Source organism: Bison bison, unplaced genomic scaffold (assembly GCF_000754665.1).
Source record: "Bison bison bison isolate TAMUID 2011002044 unplaced genomic scaffold, Bison_UMD1.0 scf7180017864516, whole genome shotgun sequence".
NCBI classification, from domain to species: domain Eukaryota; kingdom Metazoa; phylum Chordata; class Mammalia; order Artiodactyla; family Bovidae; genus Bison; species Bison bison.
In genome coordinates, this window is record NW_011495069.1 from 10,287,234 (window position 1) to 10,295,274 (window position 8,041).

Sequence of the window (8,041 nt, forward strand, 5' to 3'; positions counted from 1 at the left end):
GTTCAAACCCTGGTCCAGGAAGATTCCACATTCTGCAGAGCAACTAAGTCCATGCGCCACGACTGCTGAAACCTGCACGCTCTACGGCCCGAAAGCCACAACTAATGAGCCCCTGTGGCTCAACTACTGAAGCCCATGCACCATCGAGCCCACGTGCCACGACTGCTGCAGCCGTGTGCTACAACGACTGAAGCCCACGCACCTAGAGCCAACATTCTGCCACAGGAGAAGCCACGGTGATGAGAAGCCCATGAACCCTAACTAGAGAGTAGCCCCCGCAGCAACGCAGACCCAGCACAGCCAAAAATAAAGAGACAATGAACTATCAAAGCAGTTATCATCTCCTCCATTACTAGTCTCCCCCCACGCTCCTTAGTGCCCACTGGGTACATAATAAGTGTGTACCCCACGGGCACTGTAAGTTACTGCCCTCTGTGGACAACCCTCAGTTTGGGGCAGCATTGGTGCCAATTGAGGGGGTGAGGTAAGGTCTCAGCTGTTAGTCTGAGAAGAGACAGGCCTCTTGTCATCCAGGAGCAAGCAACGATGCATCGTAAGTGTCAAACTGTTCTCTTCCTAGGAGAGAGAAAAGAACCGACGTTTACTATAGCCATTTTACAAATAAGGAAACTGAGGCTGGGGAGGCTAAGTGATTCACCTAAGTGATTACACAGCCAGTGACAGAGCTGAGGTTCAAAAGAGTTGTAGCATTTGCTGATTTCTGTGGTGTAAATACCCAGTCAAGCTAGCAATGTGACGTCTCTGAGCACAGAGCTGGGAAGAGATGCTCCCAGTGGGCTCTCACAAGCCGGATGACCAGGCTTTAGCTCTGAAAAGCAAGCATAACATGCCACTGCATTTTTAACACGCCTGCCATTTTGCTACAGTGTGAGGGCAGAGACTTCTTTTGTTGCTCCCACCGCACATGGCAGAGGCTACCGAAAGGCAATCACTAAAAGTTGGAAATGAAAGGACACTCACTCTCTTTTCACGAGGCCACATTGCCTCAGATAGTCACATGTTGCAAGAATATCACGTGTATAGAATCTTAGTGACTCAGCCCTTTCACACAGAGTAACTCAAGCGGAGTTTGTTGAATCCACGGCAGGCAACCCCGCCTTGAGCATGATGAACCCACCGTGAGAAAAGCTCCTTTGGAAGTCTGAATTTCTCTCATTTCACCCCACTTCTTCCTACCCAATCCTCCCATTTTCTCAAGTGGTATGTGTGTGTATGTATTCACATAAAATGTACTATCATAGCCATTTTTAAGTGTATAGCTTAGTGGCATTAAGTGTATTTCCACTGTTGTTCAATGATCACCACCATCTATCTCTAAAACTTTTTTATCTTCCCAGACTGAACCGCCATAGTCATCAAATGATCACTCCCCATTCCCCTCTCCCCCAACCCTGATAACCACCATTCTACTTTCTGTCTCTACAAATTTATTGCCCTAGGCACCTTATACAAGTGGAATCAAACAGTATTCATATTTTTGTGACTGGCTTATTTCACTTATTGTAATGTCCTCGAGGTTCATTCATACTGTAGCATGTAGCATACTTTTTAAGGCTGAATAATATCCTCTGGTTTTGTATACACCTGCATTTTGTTTATCCATTCATCTCTTGATGGACACTTTGGTTGCTTCCATGGTTGGCGATTCTGAATAATGCTGCTATGAACCTTGGTATTAAAGTTCCTGCTTTCAGTTCCTTTGGGTAAATAACCCAGAATTGGAGTTACGAGGTCATAAGGTAATTCTGTGTTTAAGTTTTTGAGGAACTTCATGCTGTTTTCCATAGCAACTGTGCTATTTTACATTCCAACCAGCAATGCACAAGGATTCCATTTTTCCACAGCCTTGCCAACTCTTGTTATCTTCTGTTTTCCTGTCATCTTGGTTTAGATATGCATTTCCCTGGTGATTAGTGATGCTGAGCATTTTTTTCATCTGTGTGTTGGCCATCTGTATATCTCCTTTGGAGAAATGTCTATTTAAGTCCTTTACCCATCTCCTAAATGACTTGTTAGTTTTTTATTGTTGAGCTGTAGAAGCTTTTTATATATACTGCATATCATCAGATATGTGATTTGAAAATATTTTCTCCCATTCAATGGGTTGCCTTTTATTTTTTTAAGACAGACCCTGTGAAAAGAGTCACTTTCATTTTTTAAAAATATTTATTTATTTGGCTGCACCAGGTCTCAGTTGCAGCACTCAGGATCTTCGATCGTCCTTGTGGCACCTGGGTTCTTTTATTCATACTTACGGCACGCAGGATCTGTTAGTTGTGGCATTTGAACTCTTAATTGCATGTGGAACCAGGGATCAAACCAGGGCCCCCTGCGTTAGGAGCACAGAGTCTCAACCACTGGACCACCAGGCAATTCTCATGGGTTGCCTTTTAACTCTGTTGATAGTGTCCTTTAATGCCCCATCCTTTCTTTTAAGGAACTGATTCATCATTTCCTTCCAAAGGCCAAAACCCCTGACTCATGTATGTGGGAGTTCTTCTTAAAAACCTCTCTGAGCTCCTCTTTTCTCTTCTCTGCCATCCTGTGTACCATTGAATTTGCTCTTCACCATGTCTTCTCACAAGACTTTCAGGATCAAGCGATTCCTGGCCAGAAAACAAAAGTAGAATCATCCCATTCCTCAATGGATTTGAATGAAAACTGGTAATAATACCAAGTACAACTCCAAGAGAAGACACAGGAGAAGAACCTAGCTGGGTCTATAAGAAGCCTCACGTATGAAGTGGCACACGTTTATGCTGTGTTAAGGTCACTTGCATGTTAACTAACCAAATCACGGTATTGAGCATATCACAACTGTCTGAACAGCTTATGGGACAGACGGATTGCTTGGCTCCTCATGGTTCATGTTTCCTTACTAGCGGTCTATGTGGTTCATTAACAAATATGTGAAAACTTTTATTGGACCAAAAAAAAAAAATCTTTGAATGTATTTTAGAATGAACGGGAATCTATATAAAAAGAAAGTCAGACTAATCACACTCTGTTCTTGTTAAAAAACAAAATTTAACTAAGTAGATTTTAAAGATCTTATTAGCTTTATTCAATAATTCATGAGTCAGGCAACGTTCCATCTAATGGGCAAAAAGGAGCAGTACAAAATGAAAGATTTTTATTGGTAAAAGGGAGTGAGGACAAGTAAGTTTTACTAACAAAAAACTGACTGGTAGTGGCAAGTTCATCTTCCTTTAGGAGCCAGGGAAGGCAGGGGTATATGAGGCTGATGACTTTGCTAATTAGGTGATTTCAGATGGACTGGTTTAAGATTCCATTACTGGGAGACGCTAAAACTGCAATCAAGTTAGGTATTAGGTCTTGGTTTGGTGACTTGGGGTTTAGCATAAGTGACTCCATATTGGCCCTTGTTTTTAATACTCTTTTTCACAGTTTCACAGTTCTAAGGAAAATTCATATGAATATGCAATATGAACTTCATGAAAAGGAGCCAGGGAGAAGGGGTTGTGGGCTAGAGTAGAAAAGGAGGCTGTGGAGAACGACACACTCTATCAGGGAAGGACATAGCCTTTACTAAGTATTTATTTTGTGCCAAGCACTGTCTTAAGAAGCTTTAAATCCTCAAAATCACACTATTACATTCACAGTAAAATTATTCCCATCTTACAGATGAAGAAACAGAGGCAGAAATTGAACCCTGGCCATGTGGACCCCACAAGGACTTCCCTTGTGGCTCAGCTGGTAAAGAATCCACCTGCAATGCAGAAGACCTGGGTTCAATCCCTGGGTTGGGAAGATCCCCTAGAGAAGGGAAAGGTTACCCACTCCAGTATTCTGGCCTGGAGAATTCCATGGACTGTATAGTCCATGGGGTCGCAAAGAGTCAGACACAACTGAACGACTTTCACTTCACTTCATATGGACCCTGAGGCTACTTTACTGATCACTATATGACACTGTGTATTCTTTGGACTTGGAATTATCTGCATTAAAACTCAAATGAATGGGCTTCTCTGGTGGCTCAGACAATAAAGAGTCTGCCTGCAATGCAAACTTCCCTGCGTTGGGAAGATACCCTGGAGAAGGGAATGGCTACCCACTTCAGTATTCTTGCTTGGAGAATTACATGACAGAGGAGCCTGGCAGGTACAGTCCATGTGGTTACAAAGAGTTGGACATGACTGAGCAATTAACAAACTCAAATGACTAAAGAGAACATGATTACAAGTCCATTAGTAGAAAGAAAGAAAGTGAAAGTTGCTCAGTCATGTCCAGCTCTTTGCAATACCATGGGCTATACAGTCCATGGAATTCTCCAGGCCAGAATACTGTAGTGAGTAGCCTTTCCCTTTTCCAAGGGATCTTCCCAACCCAGGGATAGAACCCATGTCTCCCGCATTGCCGCAGATTCTTTACCAGCTGAGTCACAAGGGAAGCCCGGGAATACCGCCCATTAGTAATCTGAGAGAAATTCAAACTAAAAACAAGATTTTACTTTATACTTAACAGCAGCTTGAAAGTTGGACAATGCCAAGTGTGAGTGAAGATTTGGGGAAATAGAAACTCTCCTGTAACCATGGGTGGGTGTGTAGCTTGGTGAGGCCATTCCAGAATTGACTTGGCAGCTCTTCACCCAGTTAGGTTTTGGTGTAGCTTATGACCTAGCACTGATTATGACCTAGCTATTCCCTGGGTACACATTCCAGGGAAACTCTTACACTGGTTCATAGGGGAACATCTGGAAGCCTCTCCTCAAATCATTGTTTGCAGAAAAAGGAGTTTTTTTAGGAGTAACCTAAATGTCCTTACACTTAGGAGTAACCTAAGTGTCCATTGTCAGGGGAACAGGTAAGAAAAGTGTGGATTCACCTGATGGAGGTGAGCCAGGCAGATGTTTGCATCAATGAGCCAGATATACACACTTCAACAAGGTTACATCATAAAAGCAATGCTGGGACTTCCCTGGTGGCCCAGTGGTTGAAAATCTGCCCGCCAATGCACAGGACATGGGTTGGATCCCTAGTCCAGGAGATTCCACAGGCCCAGGGCAACTAGTCCCCTGTGCCACAACCACTGAAGCCACCAAAACGAGAGACTCCACGCACCACAGCTAGAGAGTAGCCCTAGCTCACGGCAGCTAGAGAAGACTGCATGCAGCAACAGAGACCCGGTGCAGCCAAACAAGTACATTTTTTAAAAAGCAATGCCGATTGGGAAAAAATAAAATGAGAACCAGAATGAGGCCCATAGCCCAATTTATGTAAATCATGCCTTTTATGTAAATTTAAAATCAATATGCATGGAAAATAACACTACATTTTCGAAGGGAACATAAAAGTCAAAGATATGTGTTGCCCACACTAGAACTATTGTGGGGGTTGGGCCTGGAGAATGGTGATGAAGGAAACTGACGGGCATTCAGATGGAAAAGTGGACCAGAGAAGCATCTTGCAAAAACGGAGGCGAGAAAAGGGGTCTATGCCTCTCAGTTCTACCAAGGTATTGCTATGTGACCTTGGATAAGTCATTTCATGCCTTGATACTTGTTTTTCTTATCGGGACAATAGGAAGATATGAGCCTTCACATTATATATCATGAAGGATGTCGACAGAGGAAGTCAGTGCAGCAGAATGGAAAGTGCATGGCCTTTAGACATGACCCAGCTGATCACTGAGTGGCTTTGGGGAAGTACTTGACTCTATCAGATTCTATTTTAAATGAATGGGTCAACACAGGCTTCACTGAGAAGGGGACATTTGAGCAAAGTCTTGTAGGAGGCAACGGAGTGAGCTATACAGAAATCTGGGAAAAAAAAATCTGGGGGGAAAGTAATTCATGCAGAGCAAAGAGTCAATTCCATCCATAGGTAAGGACTTGACATTCCCCCCACAGTGCCGGCCACATGGTCTGTGCTCAGCAGCTGTTGACTGTTCACTCACCTCTTTCCCTCCTCCTGCAGAAACATCAGGATCCAGATCACCTTCTAGCTCCAGTGACAATGGCACTCTGGCTTCAGAAGCCCTTTGGAACACTGCATTCACTGCAGGAGTGCCCTCCCGAACGGACCACAGCAGCCTCAGCCCAGGAAAGGCATCCCTACGGGGGCTTTCACCTGCACGGGGAGCACAGAAGCCCCAGGGGAGAAAGGCAGGGACCTCACCAGCTCCTCTTCCCCTCATGAGATGCCTACCCCAGCACTCGTCAAAGCTAGGACAGTGCCTAGAGGGGCTTGGGCCAGGGTGCAGTCACATGGGGAGAGGAGAAAAAGGAAGAGACCTATATTTATTCAGGCAGATCTGGGTTTGAACATTACTCTGCCACTGAGTAGCTCGGGTACACTTACACATCCCTGAAGCCCTCTGAGCCTCAATTTCCCCATCTAGAAAATGGACATGAAAATAAATCTATACAGTGGTTGTGAAGAATCAGTGAGATAAGATCTATGAAAGCGGCAAGCACGTATCTGGGGCTCACAAAAAGTAGGCCCCTTCCTTTTGTGACAAGTAGTTGGGAGGCATCCACTGTCCTGTTTAGTCAGCTTGGATCCGTATATATTTTGTTCATTTCTATGGGGATTGAATTGAGTCACCTACCTTTCAAGCAGGGTGTGAAGCTATAGTGATATATTAGATTAAAAACTGCTTAGCATAACTCCTGGACCAAAACAGGTATTCCATAGGTGTTTGTTGGTTACCTGGATGGATGGGAGAATGGAGACATGTATGTAAGTAGATGGATGGATGGACAAATGGACAGATGACTGGGTAGATGGGAGGAGAGTTTACTGGTAATTATGTCAGGGGTCTTAGGAAACATCACTATGAACAAAGCTAGTGGAGGTTATGGAATTCCAGTTGAGCTATTTCAAATCCTAAAAGATGATGCTGTGAAAGTGCCACACTCAATATGCTAGCAAATTTGGAAAACTCAGCAATGGCCACAGGACTGGAAAAGGTCAGTTTTCATTCCAGTCTCAAAGAAGGGCAATGCCAAAGAATGTTCAAACTACTGGACAATTGCACTTATCTCACACACTAGCAAAGTAATGCTCAAAATTCTCCAAGCCAAGCTTCAACAGTATGTGAACCGTGAACTTCCAGATGTTCAAGCTGGTTTTAGAAAAGGCAGAGGAACCAGAGATCAAATTGCCAACATCTGTTGGATCATAAAAAAAGTAAGAGAATGCCACAAAAACATCTACTTCTGCTTCCTTGACTACGCTAAAGTCTTTGACTGTGTGGATCACAACAAACTCTGGAAAATTCTGAAACAGATGGGAATACCAGACCACCTTACTTGCCTCCTGAGAAATCTATATGCAGATCAAGCAGCAACAGTTAAACCACGCATGAAACACTAGACTGGTTCCAAATCAGGAAAGGAGTACGTCAAGGCTGTATATTGTCACCCCGCTTATTTAACTTATATGCAGGGTACATCATGCAAAATGCTAGGCTGGATGAAGCACAAGCGGGAATCAAGCTGGGAGAAATATCAATAACCTCAGATATGCAGATTACACCACCCTTATGGCAGAAAATGAAGAGGAACTAAAGAGCCTCTGATGAAAGTGAAAGAGGAGAGTGAAAAAGTTGGCTTAAAACTCAACATTCAGAAAACTAAGATCATGGCATCTGGTCCCACCACTTGATGGCAAATAGATGGGGAAACAGTGACAGGCTTTATTTTTGGGAGTTCCAAAATCACTGTATACGGTGACTGCAGCCATGAAATTAAAAGGCACCTGCTCCTTGGAAGAAAAGCTATGATCAATCTCAGTTCAGTTCAGTCATTCAGTCGTATCTGACTCTTTGTGACCCCATGAATCGCAGCACGCCAGGCCTCCCTGTCCATCACCAACTCCCGGAGTTCATTCAAACTCATGTACATCGAGTTGGTGATGCCATCCAGCCATCTCATCCTCTGTCATCCCCTTCTTCTCCTGCCCCCAATCCCTCTCAGCATCAGAGTCTTTTCCAATGAGTCAACTCTTCACATGAGGTGGCCAAAGCACTGGAGTTTCAGCTTTAGCATCAGTCCTTC